General features: G+C 38.6%; 1 protein-coding gene across 13 annotated transcripts in view; it reads left to right on the top strand.

Annotated features, from left to right (window-relative positions):
* rimbp2b (RIMS binding protein 2b) overlaps positions 1-25,043 on the top strand; it is a 193,761-nt gene that overhangs the window by 1,390 nt on the left and 167,328 nt on the right. The window contains exon 1 of one of the 13 annotated variants that reach the window (XM_088335450.1): positions 11,971-12,038. The exons of the other annotated variants lie outside the window; for them this stretch is intronic. The gene's annotated coding sequence lies outside the window, so the exon portion shown is untranslated. Of the gene's footprint in view, positions 1-11,970; positions 12,039-25,043 lie in introns of those variants that run through there. 13 annotated transcript variants of the gene reach the window in all.

Below are 25,043 nucleotides of genomic sequence, written 5' to 3'. Positions count from 1 at the left end.
GTGTCAAACCGCCTAATTGCTGTCCTGCCTGATGTAACTTATAAATGTAACTAAATGTGATTGTATTTAAAAAAAATGTAACAACTCCTTCATGTAAATTAAATCTGAATTTGTTATTATTGAAGTCACAAACAAAACAGTTTCATTGACATACAGTGATTCCTCCACATACGAGCTGCCTGATCCAAAATAAATTCAAGACACAATATGTCCTTTGAGCAAAAAAGTTGCCTGACATACAACAGCATATCAAAGTTTTGAGACACTTATACTCCGGACCAGAGCTTTAAATTAATTTGATCATTACCTTGTTTACCTTATGATTCTAATTCCATATTCAATTACTATTTCTTCAGACTTCCTTTATAGTTATTCAGGGTTAACTTGGAGGCTTTTGGGAGGCAGTGAACAAATTATTGGTTTTTAGTTATTTCAGATTGAGAAAATTTGTTCAAGATACAAGCCAGATAGAAGCATGATACGGGAAGAAATCACTGTCTAACAATGTTTCTTGGGGACACCCATCCATTATCTGCACCACTTATCCTCAGTAGGGTCGCGGGGGTGCTGGAGCCCATCCCAGCTATCTCCGGGCAGTGGGCAGGGGACCCCCTGAACTGGTTGCCAACCAGTCGCAGGGCACACAGAGACAAACAACTCACTCACTCATTCATACATAGGGACAATTTAGACCAGCCAATCAACCTGACATCCAAGTTTTTTGGAATGTGGGGAGAAAAACCGGAGTGCCCGGAGGAAACCCACGCAAGCACGGGGAGAACATGCAAACTCCACACAGGAAGGTTCGATGTCATGACATCAGAACTGTGCCGCACATGCGCTAACCACTGCCCCACCGTGCTGCCTCTTGGGGACATATATAGCACAATTTATTTCTCAAATCCGCTCTTTGGCATCGACATTTCAAACGTTTGGCCCATGGACCATGAATTCGACACTTGTGGTGTAGTGCAACTGAAAACAAGATTATGTCAGCTCCTTTTAAGTGAGGGTAATGGTATCTAAAACATCTAACTTTCTCTGCCTACAAGTGTTTAAAAAAAAAGCATGTTTATATCATTTATTTTTGGTTATTATTTAAATCAAACTTTTTGAATGAATTAAGTTTTTTCCATGAGAGGGCACTGAAATATATACAGAAAATAATTAAAATCCAGTATTGGGAAAGAAACAAGAAATTTCATTTAAGTATAATTACTCTCCTGATCCTCTATTTTTCGTCTTTAGAAAGAAAAGCTACTAAACTTGCTGTTAAAGTGCCCTTGAGCAGGGCACAAGCATTCACTCAACATCTCTATTTGCATGCATGTGTTTATGTGATGTGGTTCTCTGTGTGTTGATTCCTTGCCTCGCAGGATTATATTGGGTTTAGTAATAATAATTAGTTGGATTTAGGGGGGATCAAGCAACCATTTTTTTCGCCAACATCGTTGCTGTAATTTGAAGAATACAGATCTGGACTTTTTTGGGTCTTTTTTGAAGTTTTTCCGCATGTTTACATTAATTAATTGTCATAAGAAAATTAAGACTTTGTATATGGCTACTTCTTAAAAAGAAAATTTGTAGAAGAAGGTCCCTGTACGCCCTGGATATCCTGAGTGGGGGTCCCTATATCCAGGTTATTTTATGTTAAGCAGGCTATATGTCACTTTGTTACTACACATGTTTATCTTTTGGAGTACAGTATATTATCATGTTTGTTTGACTTGTTTGGGCCGGAAGCGACACATATTTATATATCCCAAGCATCTTGAACAATGCTTCTTAATTCTCAGACAACATTTGGCCAATAAGAGTTAGTTCACCATAATTTCACTTGAAAGGGTTTCAAGTGAAATTATGGTGAACTAACACAGTTGTTAGCAGGGGACAATTCCGAAGCACCGTCAGCATTCCTATAGAAGCCAACACATGCTAGCCTCCAGAGCACAATAAATCCACGCCATTTTAATGCAGCCAAAGACGTCGACACAAATACCCGCTCAGTTGGCAGCAGGTGTGCGTGTTACGGGTCCCAGATTACCCGGGGTACCACGCAACAATATTGATTTAGAGTGGCCTAGGACTCACCCACAGGGTTTCTGTAAAACAAGGAGATTGTGTGTTGGAATGAGGCTGTGTGGACCACTCTGCTGGAATCTATCCACTAATATGATTTGGGCAGAAGTAACTCACGTCGTAAAACACACCGCAGAACACCATGTAGATGAATAGATAAACAATAGAAATTGTGATCAATAATTTTCAAATAAAAAAAAAGTTACATCCCACTCATACACAAAGGTGTCACATGCATCGGGCTTAAAATGTATGAAATGGAAGTGAATTGGTTCATTTTAAGTCTGCGGCTTAAAGTCTGGTGTGGCTTGTACAAAGAAAACATTTTTTTTTCTTAAATATAAGCATGCGGTGAGCTTATAGACTGGAATGTTTGGTTTTGATTCTTACATTGTGCCATTGACAACAAATCTGTGAAACCATTCCATTTTTAAACATAGTGTTAAAAAAACGATTGTGTGGCTATGTAGAAGGTTCTTTAGAATGGAAGGTGCCCTTCATCTGTTCCTCCTTTCTTTTTTTCAAGCCAAGTTACAAAAGGAATGCCAAAACAGTTCTTTGCACCTCCAAACCTGCCTCCGTCAGCTCAGTTCCCCTGTGTCTGCCCTTGGACTCCTTTTGACAGCTGTCTGAAAAGGTTTAACTGCATTCGAACTTTAAGGTGGGCAGGATTTAAATGAATCATGATTTTAGAAACACGCAAGACCAGGCCCAGAAACAAAGCAGATGATGAACAGGACAGCGGTGCACCAATGGGATGTGTTGCCCTCGAGCATGATTTTGCATATCCAGTAAGGGTGGGTGGACAGATCCAAACCTCAATATTAGCAATACCTAGTGAGTACTTCGGACCTGATCAGTACCATTTTATTTTGCACAATAATAATGGTTTTATCCTATTCTCCTGAGTGACATGGCCGTTTTCTCGTGTCCCGTTTCATCCAGGAGGAAGAAAGCATGACCAACTTGGGTGCCGAGGTGCTTTTCTTGTTTGGGTGTTTGGGCATTTGGGTTGGCCATGGTCCCAAAAATTTTGTGTGTTTTTTGCTACTTTTCCCCTTTTTTTCCTTTGTTTTTGTATGTGTTTGTCTTGCTCTTGGTCACCCCTCTCTAGGGATATGACCAGGGTAGATAGATAAATACAATTGAATTTTAATACTATACATCAGAGGTCAGCAACCTTTTTGGTGTGGGGTGCCACTTTCAAATGTCCTTGTAAATCAGTGAGCCACACAAAGATCAATGACTTGCATAACATTTTTTAATATCCAACAGAGCTGTAATTTTACACCAGTCCAAATATACAACATGGATATACATTTTAATCGCATAACTCAGAGTTTTTTAACCCTTTTTGAACCAAGGTACACTTTTATTTTTAAAAAGGTTCCGAGGCACACCTTCCGTCGCAAATGTTTGAAAATTAGGTTATGTCAAATATTTCACTGTACTACCTCATAAGCAGATAATTAGTATATAAAAAGAAGAAAATAATACTTCAAGTAAAAAAAGAATGACGTCCTTTATGTTTTTATTTTTTACAGTGGAATCTTAAACCGCTTTGTTAAACAAATGAAGCTATTAAATGTATTGTGATACCTCAAGAGCAGATAATTAGTACATAAAAAGTATATACAAATCTACTGCCACCTACTGATATGGATGACTATTACAGTTCCTCGTCTGAAGATTGCAAAAATACTAAATAATGGCCCGATTTTTTGAAAAGATGAAATTGGGCAAATTCCAGCGGGACAGTAGACAAGGTCTCACGGCACACTAGTGTGCCCCGGCACACTGGTTGAAAAACACTGGTATAACTGACCAATTTATCTTCCACTATTCTTGCTCATCAATCAACTAAAAATGAATGTGAATAATAAGTGGACAGGCCTGTAGCCATCCATGACTTCAACTTTTTGCCACAAGAATTAACCAGAATCAACCAGTCTTCATTAACAAGGAAATACAATCAAAAAACAAGTGCTATGGACAGCTACCATACCAGTCATACCCAAGACTTACAACATTGGTACTCATTGCCTCCCTGCTTGGCGCTCGTCATTAAGGGTTGGCATTGGGGGGTTTGGTCACCTAATGAATAAAAAGGCTGTATATATAACTGTTTAACTGTACGGGTCAGGTGTATCGACATTTCGTTCTGTGTGCATGGTTACAAAAAATGACAATAAAGGAAATTCTATTCTATTCTATTCATCAATAATATCTTGTTGCAGAAAATATCAAAACTTGAAATAACAGCAGCAAAGCAAAAGGAACGCATCCTTGAATTCATGTTCATGTTCATGTTTTGTCTCGTAATGACGTTTAACACTTGCTGTGCGAGGTACAACGCACTCGAGGCATAATGCACAAAACAGCACCGTCATTTCTCACACAAATCCTCATTCGTCTGTCCACGATGGCTGGAAAGAACGAGATGTTTTCGCTCGAGCAGCCGTCATGATTCGTACATTTATCGCGCACGTGTGTTTCGTTGGCTGCGTTAAAACACGGAGCTATCCTCTGTGAGACGCGGCACAGACACACACTCACACACGAAACAGAAAAGGAGGGCGCTAAACGCGGCACGCAACTTAAAATGTCTACATTTCAGGTAAAAATTCGCTTAAAAAAAAAAAATCATTATTATTTGTGTTATTTTGCCGTGCGCTCGCGTGTCATAGGTTACTGACCCGTGCTATACATATATTCTAACTATCAAATTGGATCAATTGTGTTTATACTTTATCTGCACTGCTGACTTTATTTTCAAAATAGGTATTTTAGTCTTGGTGACATTGTTATACGGTAAAGCTATGTATTTTCATACTGGTAAAGGAACAGCATGCATTATTTGTCCACTAGATGTAGCTGCACTGTTTAGTGAAAAAGAAAACGGTTGTTAAAAAGCCCAAGGAAGAATACCCGCTAAGAAGACTCAAATAGACCAAAATGCACAATTTTTGTTTTCATTTTTTAGCACCACGATGGTGTCAGCTGCTTCTGAGTGAGGCTCATGGTATGTCAAAAATGGAACTGCGAGTATTAAAAAAAATGAAGTTTATATGATAGTTTATGTACAGTATTTTTGTCAGCAGTTTATTATTGATTCCCAATTTTGCTGCTTGAAAATTAAAGTATTACTTTTTTATGTAAAAAAGGGTGTGAGGAATTTATAATGGGTTATAACTGATAGGTGAATCAATAAACATTTTCTTTACATGGATAGTTTCTGCTTTCTGCGTATTCTGCTCATTGAATAAGAAATATGTACTAAAATTAACCCATTTTAGACATCTCACCTTAGGACCGTTCAGCTCTTTTCTGATAAATGAAAATGACATTGTAATTGCTCCGGCTAATGACCTCTAATGGCTCTACTTCACAAAGTAGGTTAACTGTGAGTGGTCGATTTCTGATCCCTTGGTGAGTTTGAAGCTCTCATTCACTTGATTCCAGGTCACAAAATGGCCACCTTTAGAGACAGATGGAAACAGCGGCTTTCTTAAAGGAACACTGTGTGTTATTTGACCAGTAGATGTTGCTGTAATGTGTAGTGCAACTAAAAACAATTTCAAAAAGCACGAGATGGAATACAACTTATGGAGACTGAAAGTGACCAAACTACACTCTTTTGTTTTGTTGCCTAGTTTTTCACACGGTTTCTGCTTGTTTTGGGTGTACCCGTAGCAGCAAAATGGCAGACAATGATGTCAGTTCCCTCTAGATGAGCCTAATAATATGTAGAATAAAAACACATTTCTTGACCTTTGCGCTGTAAGGTTCGGCTTGAACCTCAGCCCCGATCTTTTATCTTAAATGTTCGGTGGTCCGTCAGCCTCACCAATGTGCCAACATGAGATCCAATGGTTTTAACTGGTTCAAACTGGATATTGTGTGCAAGAGTGCTTTTAGATAGTATTATGCCAAGCAAAGACAAGTCACAGAAACCTACCGACTCAAGTCTTCTAATATCTAAGAGGCCTAATATAGCAGTGTATTTAAGAAAAACGCATGTTTGAATTAAATTGTCAATATCTTTTTTTTAATAAATGAGTTTATTTCACCATTAGGAGGTGTTAAGTACATGATGTACCGGTAACTCATTTTCTACTAACACAATATCAATCAAAATGCTCCATGTAGAATAGTTGAGGCCATGGGCCATGTGTGTGTGTGTGTGTGTGTGTGTGCGTGTGTGTGTGTGTGTGTGTGTGTGTGTGTGTGTGTGTGTGTGTGTGTGTGTGTGCGTGTGCGTGCTACAGTTATATACACTACACATACAGTTTTGTAGAATAAAGAGTTCCTAAAACTGCTCTCAAGTGCCACCTGGTGGTTGTTTGGGTCACTGGCCATAAAATAAATCGACGTCAGCAGAGACAGAGAGTTGCATACTTACGTAGAGGGGAATTAAGTAACGGGCTCAATGTAGCCTAATGTTGTGGAGTAATAGTACTGTAGTTTCGTCTTCACAAATCTACTTCAGTAAAGTAAAAGTTATAGTAAATGGTAAATGATCTGCATTTATATAGTGATTTTTAAATACTCTTAGAAGTACAAAATGTCCGAAAACGTACTCAAGTAAATGTAACTGAGTAAATGTAACTCGTTACTACACACCTCTGTTTCCAACCCACCAGTTGAGAAACACTGTGTTAGACTATACATCCATGTCATCATTTCTTCAATGAGAATTGTTGTTCAATACAAGAAAAACAAAATGCACATTTATTATCAAATTTTTCACTTTGTGGTTAAAGATAAGCAAATATCGGCTGTGTTGATGACATAGAAAGAATTTTAACTGGAATTAAGTCTCCCACTTCTAGCTTCTCACAACCCTCCCCTTGTTTGTTTACTCACAAGGCAAAGGACAGTCGACATCAAGCTCCTGTGTGTTGTTGTGGTAGTGCAGCTACTGATAAACGGCCACGGTATGATTTAAACTAGATTGCTGAGAGGGTCCCGCTGCAGGGGGAGGGAAGGCTTATGGTTGCTAGGCATCGACACTAAGGAAAGCATATTTCTTTTGGGCCACTCACCTTGCTTTTTCCCAAAAGTGCAGTCTGCTTGTTTGCCACACGGGGCAGTTGCGGTGCACTGCTCTACTTAAGGCCCCTAAGTGGGAACACAAATAGGATAGGATATTAAAAATATTTCAATCCCCATTTTGCATTTATTTTTGTGATAAAAGATTGGATGTTTGTAATTGACCATGGTATCTTATTGGTTTAACCAGAGATTCACGATTTTGTCAACATGATCCCGAATACTGTTGAAAAAAAGCCAGGCAAATTCCTTGCTTGAGCTTGCAATAAGCTCTGAAGTGCAGTAATAAAACTGGATGAGGGAGCGGCCCGAGTAGTGGGAGACCTCAAACAATCTTGCGAGCCCAAATCTTGGCTGCTGTTTGCAGCCGTCCAAACTTTTAGGCTAAATTAGTTATTTTATATGGGAATTACGAAAATAACCCATCGCAAATAACACATACCTGTCAACTTATGTTTCCCCAATATTTTAGACAGTTTTTTTTACAGGAAATATGAATATTTAAAAAATGTATATATTTTCTGCCAGACTGATGTCTTTGTCTTGGGGCAGCGCGGTGGAGCAGTGGTTAGCCCGTGTGCGGCACAGTTCTGAGGTCATGAGATCAAACCTCATGTGTGGAGTTTGCATGTTCTCCCCGTGCTTGTGTGGGTTTCCTCCAGGCACTCCGGTTTCCTCCTACATTCCAAAAACATGCATGTTAGGTTAATTGGCCGGTCCAAATTGTCCCTAGGTGTGAATGAGCGAGCGAATTGTCTGTCCCTGTGTGCCCTGCAACTGACTGGCAACCAGTTCAGGGTGTCCCCTGCCCTCTGCCCGAAGATAGCTGGGATGAGCTCCTGCAGCCCCTACTGAGGATGAGCGGTAATGGATGGATGGATGGATGTATATTTATATTTATGTAATATCTTGAAGCTGTCACATCAGGGGTCAGAGGTAGCCAGGATAGCTTAAACGACAGCCGCACTTGCCAGAATCAAACCCATCTGAAGGGACATAAAATAGCGGTAAAGTCAAAGATAAGACTCATGCGAGCGCTGGTTACTTCAATCTTCCTCTACGCTTGTGGGACATGGACTCTCAGAGTAAAGCTGGAGAGGAAAATCCAGGCCACGAACCTTACATAGAACTGTTGTTAACTGTGCGCAGAAAAAAATGCAGTAGTATGGTCACGTCACAAGATAATCAGGAATGGCCAAGATTATTTTCCAGGGCACAGTCCAAGGGGGCAGGAGGAGAGAAAGACAGTAAAATAACTGAGCAGACAACATCAAGGAATGGACTGGTGCCAATTTTGCGACTGTCAGCAGAGGAGAAAGTTGTCCAGAGTTCCATCTTCAGTGGTGCCCCCCCAACGACTTAGGCGGTTAGATAGATAGATAGATATATACTTTATTCATCCCCGTAGGGAAATTCACACTTCCAGCAGTCTACCCCGTTGTTTATTAACAGATTAACATGATGCCCGAGGGTGCTTGTAGCGGAGTGGATGACGTCACGCCAGTCCAAAAGTTCGACATTCCTGCGGCAGATGGAAATCTTTTCTTTGTGAAAATCCTGGGATACACCACCTCGTGCAAGTCCGCCTCCTCTCCGATTCCCCCCGGCTTTCATGTCTCTGTTTAGCGACGTTGAAGCCGGATTTCTCCAGGTGGCTCCGGGTGGCTACACGTTAGCGTCCGGAATGCTAAACGTGAGCCACTTTTCCGCAAAACACAGCAACTGCGCTCCCTGTGCGCTTCGATGTTTTCAAAAAGCACTCGATGATCTTATTTGGTCGTGAGTTCGCATTTACCATGATTACGGATGGTACCGAAGACTTATAACGCCGCTAGCCGCTTCGCTAGCTTCGGCTTTTCTTCCACCATGGGCCCCTTCATCACGCCGGCACGAGAATTCCTCAGGGCAAGGAGTTGAAATACACGCATTTCTTGTGCGTTAAAACCCATGTCCATAGGATAGAAGTAATCCATAGTGTAGTTGTCAAAACGGGAAGAAAAAACACCGAAGATAGGAGCAGACAATAAAACAATTGGGCAGCTGCTGGAAAAGGCAGCCGCTCTTGGCAGCGCCGCTTTGATTTGGTTAAGGGGTCGGTGAATGTGAAGCATGAACAAAGAGATCCCTCGCTACCTCGTGCTTCGGTTATCGCCGGTTCACTGCTTTGAAGGCTTTGAATTTCATTGTCTTTATTGTCATTGATATCAACGTATCTTGCATTGTGTTTAGCTGACAACGCGCACAAAATTCGATCACAGGGACGTGTTTGGGGGTGCGCTGCCTTTAGATGTGTGTGATAACTGAAGGATTACTGCAGTAGCAAATGTGAAATAAACTTCTTTACCCAAATAATCTTTGGTTTTATTCAACATACGCTGTCTTGCTCTGAGTAAATAGGTGCTGCGTTGTGTTTGTAATGTTTATTATTGCTTAATAACAGTGGTGGGAATAATGCTTTAAAAATAATGCTGTTATTTAACAGTGTGTTTTCTTCAGTAATGGGGAACTCCAACTATTTTTCCGCCGTTAGAATTCCGTTACCACTACTGACGGTCAAAAGCGGTGCGTTACTCTGAACAAATTCAAACATGGGGTGTTGGCGTGGACGGGTGTTTAATTTTGTGTCACTCGCAATTAAACCAGAATATACAACTCTAAACATTAGGGGTCACACCGTGCATACTCAGTGACGGTGTAGCATTACAGGTAATGTCATTCTTATGTTATTAAGCACATAACATCACATATAAGGAGGGATTGTATAGTCACTTTATATTGCTTTACTGTTGACTTTTTTTGTGAAGAAAATATTTGAAGTGCAGTTACCTTTTTCTACTTGATCAAGTGTTTTTGGTCATGAGAGTTTTATTTATTTATTTTACACTGCTGTGTTAAACACACTTCATATTGTTCAACTGTTTACTTTTGTTGTGTGAAAATACCTGAAGTACAGTAGTATATGTCTACTTAAAAAGTTGTCTGACTAGGAAGGGGTGGCCAACATTATCCCATGTCCTGCATGTTTTGGAGGTTTCTCTTCCCCAACTCTGGTGATGCAAATGTAAAAATTGTTAGTAAGCTGTTAGGGAGCTAGATAATGACCTAGGTGATTGGACTCGCAGCCCTTTGAGACTCTTTGTGATTAAGGGCTATACAAATAAAAATGACTTGACTTGACTTAATTGAGGTCTGGGTTTGTCCCCCCTGGACTAGAGATTGTGATTTATTCTAGAGAGTGAAATTTACTTTATGTTTTTATCTACTGACTTTAGTTGTGGACAAAATACTTGGAGTACAGTGGCATATGTCTACTTGACCAGTTGTCTCAGGTCGTGAGAGTTAGATTTAATTCATTAAACCCACTTTATATTGCTTACCGCTGATTGTTATTTCATAAAATTATTTTTCATATATTTTTGTGACACTTCAAGTTTAGGATAAATCTGTTGCTGGTGAAGTGCAACAAACACTACAACACAGGTTTCAAACAGGCGGCCCGCGGGCCAAGTCAGGCCCGCGAGACAACATTTAGAGAAGCACAAGAGAAAAACAAGCTGCAGGTTGAAATATGTCAACTTGATGTTGCCAAAGCCAGGTGCCTCGAAAAAAGAGACTGCACTTGTATTTCTCTCTCTCTCTCTCTCTCTCTCTCTCTCTCTCTCTCTCTCTCTCTCTCTCTCTCTCTCTCTCTCTCTCTCTCTCTCTCTCTCTCTCTCTCTCTCTCTCTCTCTCTCTCTCTCTCTCTCTCTCTCTCTTTCTCTCTCTTTTCCACCCCCTTTCTCCCAATCTCTGTCTCTTTCTCTTTCACTCTCTGTGTCTCTCTTTTTCTCTTCCTTTGTTGCTCTTTGTCTCTTTCTCTCTCTGTGTCTTTTTAACTTCTTTTGCTCTGACTTCCTTTTTTTCCTTTTCTCTTTCTCTCTTCCTACCCTTCACGCTTTCTTTTCTCTGTTCTCTCCTTCTGTCTTTCTTTCTATTTCTCTTGGGATTTCTTTCTTCCTCTCCTTTTCTTTCCCCCCTCTCTCACAGCTTTTTACCTCTTTTGTTTCTCACGGTCTCCCCCTCTCTCTTTCTTTGTCCCGCCCTCTCTCCTTTTCACACCCTCTTTCTCTTATTTCTTTATCTCTTTTTCTTTCTCTTTAATCTACTTGTCCGGCTCCCGACAAAATGTTTGTTCTATCGTCTGGCCCCCGAGTTAAAATGAGTTTGACACCCGTGCACGACAAGGTTCTGTAACACAACTATCTCTTCTTCTCTATTTAATTGAATTAAATACTGCTCAGAAAACTTCACTGCTTTTGACACACAGCAACCTATTTTTTTTAAAAGTAACAAAAATAGTAACAGTATTTACCTTGGTAACTACTGTAGTTAATTTGACCATTGAGTAATTCAGAAACTAACTCAGTTACCTTTGGGAGGAATTGGTGAGTAACTATTACTAATTACTTTTTAAAGAAACGTGCCTAACACTGCTTAAAAAGGGGAATTGTCGTGGAGCAATTGGATAATTTTTGCCAGGTACTTGAACGGCATCCCGGTAAAAGTACTCACTGCTCGGCATTGGCCGTCTACTGCACTGCCTCTGCATCCCTGCGTGCTTGAGCCTGTGTGACTAAATGTGTGGAAGAGATGGAGAAAGTGAGCGGGAGGGAGAGGGAGAAAAGGGGGCGTGTTGATGTGTGTGCTCTGCTGCACAACTCTGGTTGTGCGAGTTGAATGATGCTTCGTGAATCTCTCTCTCTCTCTTGCTTTCTCTTGCTCTCCCTTCCCGGTTGTGCACCTTGCAGCCGTGCACGGATGAACCATTTTTTGCTACAGAGCTACCATAAACATCATTTTTCTTGCTCTTTCGTCTGTCCTTGGAGCTCTCCTGTCACGGTGCTGGTCCTTTGAGCGCTGCTGCTAAGGTATGGCACTGTTTTTACCGTCTGCTGTCAAGCTGTTTTCCCCCCTCTTTCTGGGTTATGTTTTGCTTCCCGTGCTGCAGAATGGCAGAGCTGCCGCCAAGGGATAAGGATGTCTCACTTTCTTAAAGGTTAACAATAAAATGACGAGTCTGTTTTCACTTGGATGACCAACGATAAGAAATGTCTGTTTTTGATGGGGGCCCCATCCTGAAGTAGAGCCAGAGGACATTGCATTTCATTTGCATGCAGCAGGGATGCATTCCATCTAGTTGTGTCTCTTGTTATTATGAAATTTCGAATGCAATGGATTTAGATAAGACTTGGCTGTGTTTCTATAAATGGATAAGGTGATTTTGAAAGGTTGTTTCCATTCCAGTTGAAATCGCTTGTCCTGCTAAGAGGCGTTATTTCTAAAGTCCAAAGAGGAGTTGCTCTAAAAAAAATTGAGGATGTAAATCTGAACTTGTAAAATCAATGGCAGCAACCTGCAAAGATTGAATTCCGACTTCACAGGTTACTCATGTTGTTTAGGTGTTATAGAGTGTTCGCGTGGCTTGTAATTTCACACTGTTGGTTGCAGGAAATCATTGCAGAGAAGAGCGCTCCTGAATGTTGAAATCGTTAGATTAGTGCATGATCAGCATTTTGCCGGAAAATATAAAATCATGGATGAGAGTATGTGGATAGTGTCAGTACATAGAATGTCATCGCCTTCTGTCCTCTAATATAACCCCGTTGAAGACTTTACACAATTTGGGGGTTTCATTTCGAACATACAGCCAAAAAATGAGTGAATTCTCTAACGGCAAGCCCCCATTCATACTGTAGCTCCTCCTGCCCACCTTGACAAGCGCACATGCTCATTCATCATCTGGCAGGTTATCCCTGAGCTGTCAGTGGCTTTTATCTCCCCAATGCAAAGAGGAAAGATGTTTTTGCACTGTGAAAAAAATTGAATACAACGTTTTTAGTATGGAAAAAAAAAGGATTTGAATTGAAGGACAAATATTTCTGCATAATGTGTTTAAGTTCACCAAGCTGGGTCATTTATTCATTTGTGTAAATCTATAAGCCAAAGTGTGAGTGTATGTTTTTATTTTGTTATTGCCAGGGCTACTACACCTCTTTTTTCATTTTACAACAATATTCAACTCAAATTCACTTAGTATTATGAGTTGATTCTTTAAGACATTGCCAAGACTACATCAGCTTAAGTTGGTATTTTGAAGCAGTGAAATTCTGTGAAGGTAACACATTTGGGATTTTTCAAGGTACAGTATTCACCTTTGTCATCAGTGACGTATTAATGCTCGGGAATTGCAAATTTTAGAAATCAAAGGCTGACTAATTGAGAGTATTTGTGACCGTATTGTAAGCACTAGCACGAATATTTGCTACTCTTTTGCCACTGTTGGGTACATGAGGAAACTACTTTGCCAAACCTATAACAAAAACTTCTGCAAACAGGTTTCAAACCAGGAAATTTTGTAAAGGTGGTCTGTGCTGCCTACGTTTTAATGAATAAGGGCTGTACAGATAAATGTGACTTGATTTGACAAACCTTTAAATCCATACATTCAGTCTTCTGTCATTCACCATCGAAGATTTTGAATTTGTTGGCTAAGGTGGTTCTTTGTTTTCAAATTCTTTTCACAAATTGCTTCACCCTTGTTGCTTTTTTGTCCTTAGATTAATCAAAACAAATACTGTAAAACGTGTGCTACTTCCCTGTTTTTGCTATATTTTAATGGGCTATGGAATCATTGTGGAAATTGTGTGATGCTATATCACGGAGGGACGAATGATTGAGAATAGTGTGGCACAAATAAACAGTCGAACCAGTCTCAAGTATTGGTGAATACAAAGACTTTTGGTACTACATCACTTGAATGTTTACATATGTATTGATGAGACTCAATACAAAGCTAATCTCATTTTGGGAACATATTTGCAACTCTTATTAAACACCGACAAAAATTATTTATGCCAAGCGAAGTTACAGTGTAATTGAATCAAGTGCAAGTAAGTACTGTACCATTTTAGTCCATAGGAGACAGGCTCAGTCTCTTATGACTTATGTGGAGCGATAACATATAGAAAGTTATAAAATTGACTTATATACATGTGACCTTCGTCACTTGGTTCTTGCAGGATGTAACATATTTTCCAGGCATAAAGCCTCTCGTAATCAGGATAAAAAAAAAAAAAATTGTATTCCGCTACATAAAAAAACATCTAATCAAATGACAGGTGTATTTTGTAAAAATAAGGATCACTTTTCAGGATTATAATTGTAGTCAAAAGCATTTTTATGTTGCACACTACAGGGGACGATATTAAAGTCTGGTGTTTGTTAGTTTTAACTCTTTTTATTTTTTTCCTCGCAATAGCTTTGTTTACATTCGCCATGTCTGTTCGCTCCTTTCTCTCTTTGTCTGCGGTCTCCACACACATGCAGAACACTGAGGCCTCCCTTACCCCTTTCCCCAGCGGAAGGGGCCAAGGTGCTTGACTAAAAAACGTAACTAAAAACGTCAGAAAACTAGCAGAAAAGTGCCATGTAATTAAAGTGCAACTAACGAGACAACATCAACAAACACGAATGAATAAATGAAATGACACAAGCACATGCCTTTTAAGCATCCATTCATTCACTTCATGCACTCATTCACATGTGTCTGACATTTACATGTACATAATGCACTCACAGATGAATTGACTGTATCATAATTCCAATTACTGACACGAAAGAGACAGAGAGGGATGGAAGAAGGTCCCAGAGTGTGTTGGAAACATATAAAGTGAACACTGTGTGTTTAAAACAACATTGGTTTATTGATGTGCTCTTTATCAGAGTTAAAACAAAGTATGTCTTATCCGCCATGTGAAAGACATGGTTTTATTTTTGCTCAACATACTACACTACGTGTTTAATGTGCGACTACAAGCAACTACCTGAACTTGGTGTCCTATATTTATTTTTTAAGGTTACTTTGTTGATTTCTCTTAAATCAAATTTAGTAACTATTTTTCTTTTTTCTTTTATTAGCATATATAGTATTGGAGTACTGTATATCAAAGTAATCAAGGGTAATCAAGTTACATTACTTTAATGGGGAAGATAAAAGGGTAGCTAATATAACCATTTTGCTTCTTACTACCCCTTTTCGAACATTTAATGAAACGTTATTCTGTTGTTAAATTATTGTTTTTGTCCTGTTTTTATTTTGATGTTCGAATAAAGTTTCCATTCAAATTCAAATATTATTCAGATTAGGTTACTGATTACATTTTCAACAGGTTATTAGTAAATGCATCGGATTATATTTTTAAAGTAATCCTCTCAACGCTGCCTGTTAGTGCTGTGTTACTGCAACAAGTGCACATGCACCATTTAAAAATAAAGCTCAAGGTTTGTTATTAAACATTAAACTCTTTCTGTTTAAAGTCTTACAATGTATGTATCTCATGTTGTCATGTGGGCTCCTGTGGCTTATAGTCTAGTGTTTTTTTAAATGTCAATATGTTTTTCATTGACAAATGTACTGTTGCGGCTTATAATTGTGAGCTTTATATTCTGAAATGTACGTCACATTATAAGTGCTCCTTCACTTTGAGATTTACAGAGAAAGTGGAGTCTTGAACTGATGTTAGCCCTTCTGTGTGTTGCATTCAGAAGACAGGTTCTTTTCAAGAAAGTACTTTATAGATAGGGTGTACCTATCTTTGTTTCTCAGGCGAGTTCCATATTGAATTACAAAATGCATGTACTATCCTTACTTTTGGGACTTCTGGAGGCTTATTTTTCTAAATGACAAAACATTGGAATCAGATTTTTGGGGGATTCCCCCACGTGCCCTTTTCTCTGAAGCCTGATCGCTGCTTTGTACATTCATTATTTTCTCTGTGTTGTAGGGCTCTTTTATAACCACTTTGTGTTCCATGTGCACATCCATGCATTGATCATTGTGTGTATGTAAATACTTGTAAGATAGTACTGTTCTCTCCAATGTGAAATTTACTCGCAAAATTTGATTGAGTCCGCCTGTTGTGGGAAGGCAGCGGTGTACTGAAAAACATAATTTAATCAACTAAAACAAGGTACATAGTGACTACAAAAACACACATGAACAATAAATTACTCACAGTGTCATGCTCCTTTCTGTGTTTTTTGTATATTTTGCACAAACAAAGGTTTCATAAAATCAACCCAATTTAATGGAAATACAAAATTCAGTTTTGAAATGTTGATTCTATTTATAAAGGCACAAAAAATATCAAAACGTTTCAGGCCCTATGTGACAAAGCAATTGCCTCCTAAACCTAATAACTAGTTGGGCCATCTTTACGATAATTGCCAATGGATCTTTCAGAACACTGTGAAAGAATTTTGGCCCACTATTCTTTGCACAATTACTTCCAATTTGAACGGCTTAAAACAAACGAATTGAAGGTTCTAGAGTGGCCAAGTCAAAGTTCAATGAAGATGCTGTGGTGCGACCTTTAAAAGGCAGTGCATGCTCCAAAACCTCTCAATATTAAACAATTTTGCAATGAAAACTGGGCCCAAAATTTCTCCACAGCATTGTGAAAGACTCATTCCCGATTATCGTAAATGTTTGATTTCTGTTATCGCTGCCATAGGTGGCCTAACTACGCCGGCCAAGAGTAACATATTTGCATAACTGTTAACTGTATTGAGAAGCACCACACCTTTTTGCCGATTTCAAAAAGTAAATTCTGTGAAGTCATGTCAAGTCACATTTATTTATATAGCCCTTAATCACAAAAATGTCTCAAAGGACTGCACAGGATTACAATTACACAATTGCACAATTACCTGATCTTAAACCAGCATGCGGGCAAGAAACAACTCAAAACCTCAGTGTGAGGAAAAAAGAGAAACCTTAAGAAATGACCTCACATGTGGTAATCTGTCTGGGAATACCTTTAAGGACCTACGATTCCCAGCAGGGATTTATTAGAAGAATGCACTTGCATAGTTGACCGGTGCATAATTCTCGTTTGCTTTCATTCCAAATGTGCTACTGTAATGTATGTAGCCAATCCAAAACTATGCATCATGACATTCTTCCTGTTATTACAGAGCCCAAAGTAAGAAATGGATTAAAGATGGTGATTCACTTGATGTAGCTGTGTGGACGGGATATGTCTGAGTGTGGTCTTAAGTGACTGAAGCTTGGCAGTAGTAACAGCTGGAACAGTGCTGCTGCTGGCGCCAGAACGTGGCCTCTGTAAAGCACGTGACCCACAGTGTGAGGCTTTAGTGATATGAGCAGCAGGGCCGGCGCGCAATATTATGCAACACTATCTTCACTGGAAACGGCCCAGATATGCCTTCTGTGAGGCTCCGTGACAGCAGAGTGAAAGTGCATTATCATCGTTAGCCGCCATGTCACTTGGACGGATTGTTGGACTGTCCATTGCATGACAACGCAAGCAAGGCCTTAATGCTCTCTCGCGCTCTCATGTCCTGAGGCCATTCGCTATGAAAGCGTATACAATTCTTTGTAGCTCACAAGCTCTGATTTTACAACGTCTCAAAGTTGATCTTTTACACCAGTGGTTCTCAAATACAAGGATTATTGTGTGATTTTAAAATTAAAAAGAATAATTCGTATTACAATCATTTAAAAGCAAACAAAATGATGTCATTTGCTTCTGGAAAATAATAGTATAGTTGTAAAATCGAAAGTTATAATCAGTTATATCTCTTTATCTATAACTATTTTACTATTTTTATCCATGGTACCAAAGACAAATGTTAGAGAATGGAGATAGATAATCGTCCTGAAAGAAAGAAATAAACACAAAAAACTAGTATGGAGAATAGTATCTCATTGAAAAAAAATGCACTATTATTTTCCACAATACTATTTGACTATGATAATTTTACCAGCATGAGAAAAATACTTGAAGGGATAGAGTTGTGTTTTTGAGCCCCTAGATTTTGATGTATTGTTTAGTGCAACTGAAAATGACTGCTAAATAACTCAAGGAAGATTAGTAAATACGGAGACTCAAGGTGACCAATTTTTCACTTTTTGCCAAATCTTTCGCACAGTTCTGGGTTTTGGGTACCCATAACAAGATGGCAGGTGATTATGTCATCTCCCTTTAGGTGAGACTAATGATATCTAAACTAAATTTCTAATTTCTCGACCTTAAGGTATTTCAAAACATGCACTTTTATATGCTAGCTCATGTATTTGTGCATTTTATTAAAATTTATTTTTTTGGTTTGTTTTATGAGTGAAGTTTTTTCTTACCATTAGGAGGTGCTTAATAATTTACACTGCCCCTTTAGGTCAGATAATTTTCCTCATATTATCAAACAATCTACCGATAGTGAGTATTATCTTACTACATAACAAGCTGATCCAATAGGATCATAATTTTGTCTTCTGAAGTATTTTTCCCATCCCCCAACAGGGCAATATTTTCTTTTTCAGTGTCAGGATTAGATGTAATGGTCATATAAATATGTATATAATTCCCTTTCATAATTATTTTTCTTTTGTCATACCTTATCATTTTCCGACATAACAGTCAAGATATAGCCCTTTACAAATCCAGCTTCAATAATTCGGATCAAATCATTAATAACTATTTGTATTGTTTGTTATGATTATTTTTTTACTATATTATACGTTGTATAACTTTTCAATTTTTCCAAGCAAAAAAAGCTTTTTAAGGCATACTAGTAAAAAGAACACACACTAAAAAGAAATTCACATGGGCACATCAATAAAAAAGGTTGATAACCAATGCTCTACACTAGGGGTCCCCAACGTGGTGCCCACGGGCATCAGGTCGCTCCCTAAGGACAACTGAGTAGCCTGCGGACTGTATCTGAAATAGCTAACCAGTGCTGGGTCATTTTAAATTCTAGTAAAAGTATCTAATGAGTGGTTGACTGAGTCTATTTAACCCTACTTCAATTGATTAACCTGGTAAAAAGCATTGTAACAACATTAATGAATTAAGATTATTGCAACATACATACTAATATAGTAATAACATGATAAGTTGCTCTTTTAGACACGCATACTGTTGGGAATTAATTATCAAAATGTACCGTTTACCAAATTGTTCGAATTAGTTATCTGACTCCATCAACCAAACACAAGCTACATTCCTCCAAAAATTATGCACGCTCGTTTCTTGAGAGAAGAATGAACAGGAAAGCCGACATTTTCACACGGGGCGGATTTATTTTCCTAACAGAAGAACTAAGTGTACTCAGGAAAAGGCCGAAGAAGTGACATTGGAGTGTGTGCAGGAAGCCTTCTTCTCCACTTATTTTGCTTTCTCTTATTGGCTCACGTCTCCCCGCAAGATGGCATCTCGGCTCCTCTCATGGGCGTCCAAAAGAATTGTTTGCGCCCAACGTTCTCACAACACAGCGCCTTGATGTCTCGTTTTCCCAAAACAGCAAATCCACGAGTCCTGTTATCAAAATATTATGCATTTCGAACAGCCTGCCCTACCATTGAACTAAAGCCCAGTCAGTGAATATCTTTATTGCATTAAACTGAGTCAATCATATAAAATCCTTTGTAATCAAATGTATAAAATCCTAGTAACCCTTTGTGCTAATTAGTAACAAAAATTATCTCTTAGCTTAAAAAAGATTGGAGACCCATGCCCTACACAAACCATTGCTTCTACACAAACACAATGAACATAGTTGCAGGTTCCACCATCCATGGTGCTTATGTACTAAACTCTTTCAGCAATAAATTCAATCTTTGCTTACACTGAGTACATGATTGGTCCCAAGCTCAAGTGTTTTGCAAATTGAAATGAAGTCAGGGGGTACGTCTGCCGTCTGTCTGAGTTTCTGGACTGACTGATTGCCGACTGTGCCAGAGGTCACTACGGGGATCTGAAAGCATTCATAATTAATGTTTTTGGCGTTGATTAGGTCTGTTCATTCCCTCAGATGGACAACACTGATTGGAGTGTGCATTGCTTTGAAAGAAGGGCTCTGACCTTGTAGTTCAGTTATGCTAATATAATCAGTTTCACATTTGTTTGCTGTTAGAGTAATCGACTCATGTTTACAAAGCTTTATTTAAGATAACAGCATTGCGACATTTAACCTAAAAAAACCCTCAGAAGTTTATATATTTTTTGTATATCCTTGTGAAACCATCTGCCTTTCAGGGATGAATTTCTTCTCAGTTTTTGACATATTCTGTTTTTTTTTATCAAAAAAAAAAAACATTAACCAATTGAAGTCGCAATATTTTGAAAGAAAAATAGTGTTTGCCAAACTTTAAGGCAGTGGTCGGGAACCTTTTCGACCCAAAGAGCCATAAAAGTAAAAATATTTAGACTTTTTATTTTTAGGGAGCAACCCCTAATGTTTTAACACAACATTTAACAAAACCGCCACGCTAGCTCTCAAGACAAAAGCTAATTCTTCAGCACATTTTTTTCCACTGTGAGACGTTTGATCATTTGATACAATCTATAAAATAGTAATAATGCGAGAGGCTGGTGTTCCATATCAATATAAGAATACTATTTAAAGTTTTTGTCCCTCCTGCAGTTACTTAAGAGTGTTGAGGCTCATTTTGATTGTCATTTTTGTCTTAAATAATGGTTTCGAAAATGAGGTGCGAGCAAAATTATTTTGTAAAAATGTTACAAAATACTGTAAACAAGGTTACCAACGTATTTACCTTCAGTGCAGACGACTCTGTGTGAGGAGAAAGCTGTGTGTATAGCTCTGCCTCTTCATACCGTTCACCCAATCATGTTGCTCTGGGTGCTTTGGTAGAGCTTTTGGGTGTTTACAGTTTATCCTTTTTCTATCATAAAGTCCCTTATCAATGAATATATATATATATATATATATATATATATATATATATATATATATATATATATATATATATATATATATATATATATATATATATATATATATATATATATATATATATATATATATATATATATATATATATATATATATATATATATATATATATATACAAAACGGGCTCTGACTAACCATAGAATCCCGATCCCTGGGTTTGGGTATGAGACCTATTCTAAAAAGTATTAAGATCAGGGACATTGATTATCTGATTTACTAAAATCCAATTATATGTTTAGCAAAATCCACTGAGCATCCAAAATCTGCTCTGAAGTTAGTTGGCTTGTTGGAGTGTGTTGGGTGTTATTTGTGAAGAAGTAACTTTATTTAAAAGTGGGTTCTTTGCCTCATGTAGATCTGAAGTTTTTTATCATGGGACATCTTGGAGAGCTCTGCAAGTGCAGAAAGTAATAGTGGATGTCCTGTCAAAAACAAGAGGGCAAAGGATATTTATGAGAGAACTTTTTGCTTTAATTATTTTTGGGGGTTGATTGATATTACTCATTCCTTTTGATGGCTGCCTGTTGTGTGTAACATTGAGCAAATAACTTGACATTGCACACCCTATGCTTTGGAAAAGTGGTCTATGGCTTTTGTGATCTAAATGAAATATTAATACAGATTAAAAAAGCTGTTTGCCCAGGGCAAATAGAATGACTCCTTCTTGTGACTGACAGTCTTGCAAAATCAGGTTTTAGATTAGTCTGAAGCACCCAAAAACTCATCAGCAAGAGAACTATTTTCTATTTCTGTATTTTTGTGATTCCTCTTTAAAAAAAAAAAAAAAAAAAAAAGATTGTTCGTTCAAGCTGTAAAGATGATTTTGTTTGTGTCCTACTGGCACTGCTTGCCTAAATACATTAACTTAGCACATCTGTCTCAGAGTAAAAAGGATCCCAAACTCAATTCTTGGCTCTATTCTTCCTATTTTGTATTTTATTCCTGTGCCTGAGTAGGTTTTCTCCAAACTCCCAAAAACTTGATTGTCCTTCTGTGTGCTTTTGAGTGTGAATGTTTTTTGGCTTTAGTGTTTCTTGCAATGAGTTGGCAACTAGATCAAGCTGTGCCCTGACTACTACACATTGAGTTGGAAAGCAATACTTACGAGTTTTTTTAAATCTTTTTTTTATTTTCCTTTTTGCTACTTGCTGTCCACTGACATATTTGCTCATCAATCATCAAGCATAACTCTCACCAACTTTGATGGTATTTTCACTGAACACCCTGAAGCAAAATGGGCGCTCTCTGATATAGAATGAATGTTCTGGATACTGCTCCTTAATTTATATTATACAGACACATGCATAATTGTGCTTGGACATATGCAGCCCCTTACATCATATCTCTTATTTGCAATGGTGGGCCGTCAGGATCTGCTTTCCAAAATACGGTAAAAGCAGTGCAATGTAAATAACCAGAATATCCCTGTTTTGTTAGTATATTTTTTTCATTTTTACATGCCAGATAAGTTACCAGTAGGTGCAGTAGATTCTCAAAAACAAACAAGGCCCAGCATTTATTTTAGGCACGCTCTGTAGGCTTTACAATCGGGCAAATAGTTGAAAGGGGTTTGTTCTATAAAAGCAGTGTGGCAACCAATCTCCGAGTTCATTAATTTTGGGGGAAAAAAAACGAAACAAAAACAGGTGTGAATCAGGTGTGAATCTGGTGGCGCCTATGCAATTGAGGAAAATGGGTCGTTCAAGACACGCTCCGAAGGATGCTGTCTTTAAGTAAAAAGTTGATTGGAGAGTGAAAACCTATAAAGTGGTGCAAATATTTGTTGGCTGTTCAGCAAAAATGATCCCCAATGCCTTGACCCCCAAACTCTGAATTCCAACCTCAACTGGGCATGTTTATCATACTCTGGTATTGGGCCCATTTATCGCATACCAGGGATCATGGATCAGTTTATGTATGTCAAGATACTTGAAGAGTTTATGTTGCCTTATGCTTAAGAGTTTCAACGAGACAATGACCCCAAACACACCAGTACACGAGGAAAGTCTTGGTTACGAATCAATAAAATTAATGTTATGAAGTTGCCAGCCCAATCCCCAGATCTCAATCCAATCGAGAACTTGTGGGGTGATATCAAAAATGCTGTTTGTGAAGCAAAACCAAGATATGTAAATTAATTGCGAAATGTTGTTAATCAATCATCGATTTAAACAACAACTGAATGGTTCTAAATCTGACTTTTTTGAGTTTTTTACAGTGAACAGCTATTTGACACTGCTATTTTTTTGAACAAACTCCTTTGAACTCTTTGTCCATTCACACAGCCTTGGGAGTGTGCCTTCTATGAATGCTGGGTCTTGTTTGTTTTCTGAGAATCCACTGCTCCTACTGGTAACTTGTTTGGCTTGTAGCAAAAAAACGAAAACAAAACCTGATATATTCTGGTTAGTCAACTTGCACTGCTAATATTTTGAACAGCACTGTAATAATATTTTGTCCCTGAATATTTATTAAATGATTCCAAACGGTCCATCAGCTTCCTTTCATTGCTTTTCCTTTGGTTAAGATGCTTCCAGATGCGTGCTTTCATATGTATGCTTAAACAATTACATTTCAGCCATGAATTGTGGCCAGGCTCAGAAATCTGCCTGTCGGCCTTTACAAGACATAAGATGGGTGACGATGAAGCTGTTGGTTAAGCCAATCAGAGTTGGCGACACCAAGGCCTGCTAGAAGGCGTAAAGAAACATCAGTTAGGTGGCAGTAATGCACCAAAGTCCAAAATCCATGATTCTACTGAATTATGACAGCATTTATTTTTTCACTCTCCAGCAAACTTTTAACAAATTTTAACAATTCAAACTTTTTATACCAATCAACTTTAATAAATAAGAAACTAAGAATCTCTAAAACAAAACGTGAATTAAAAATATTGACTTTTGAGTGCGGGCAGCACGGCGGCGCAGTGGTTAGCGCGTGAGCGGCACAGTTCTGAGGTCATGATATCGAACCTCTTGTGTGGAGTTTGCATGTTCTCCCCGTGCTTGCGTGGGTTTCCTGCGGGCACTCCGGTTTCCTCCCACATTCCATAGACATGCATGTTGGGTGTGTTGGCCGGTCCAAATTGTCCCAAGGTGTGAATGAGCGAGCGAATTGTCTGTCCCTGTGTGCCTTACGACTGACTGGCAACCAGTTCAGGTTGTCCCGTGCCCACTGCCCGAAGATAGCTGGGATGGACTCCAGCACCCCTGCGATGTTTGAACTCAACATGCTTAAATGCAACAACAGAGAATCTCTAGAAAGAAAAAAACATGCTTATTGACCAATCACAAGAGAAAAAAAGCTTCTCAAAGGGAACCAGCCATTGATTGGTGCGGAGCTAGCTGCTGTCGTTCGCTTTCAGGAGCTGGCTTATTGAGCAGGTTGATTTGTGAACGACATGCCACTAAAAGCTGTCACTGTATGCCGAAGTATGAACCACACAGCCCACCACTGTTTAATTGTCAGGAAATCTTTTGTGTAGACTTGTGTGTTAAAACATAAATGTATCAAGTGCGCATTCCTGGTTGTGTCAGGTTACCATAGGTAATCAGGTCCTACATTTGCATTGCCTGCTATGTATCTCTCTGTGATTCACTTTGTTCTTTGCATTTTTATCCATGCTGACAGGCAACCATGACATTTCTAACTCACATCTGAAAACATTATGAGCAACATTCTCTTATGTCACCGGCTTTGTCTGAGATTCACCCTTCACATCGCGTGTTGGAGGTTAATTGCACTCTTTGATAGCACATTATTGCCAGGCAGGGCATTTACAAGTAGCACCAGCCATTCTAGAGAAGGAAAACTTGCTGCTCCTACCCATTTTAACTTTAGGAATGATTAATTGAAATCTAAAGTGGCAATGTTTTGTGCTTATGTCAAGTCAAGTCATGTTAATTTGTACAGCCCTTAAACAGAAGAAGTCTCAAAGAGCTGTACGTACCACAGACTATTATTACACCATCCCCTGATCTAAAACCTACAGGAGGGCGAGGAAAAACTCCAAACCCCATTATAAGTAAATAAGAGTAACCTTGAGAACGGGCCGCACATGAGGTAATCCAGGATGACCAGATTGCAATGGATGT

This window comes from Urocampus carinirostris, chromosome 5 (assembly GCF_059441175.1).
Source record: "Urocampus carinirostris isolate Australia breed hairy pipefish chromosome 5, RoL_Ucar_1.0, whole genome shotgun sequence".
Classification (NCBI taxonomy): Eukaryota; Metazoa; Chordata; class Actinopteri; order Syngnathiformes; family Syngnathidae; genus Urocampus; species Urocampus carinirostris.
Note: the sequence above shows the minus strand (reverse complement) of the source record. Positions and strands in the feature narration are given on the sequence as shown.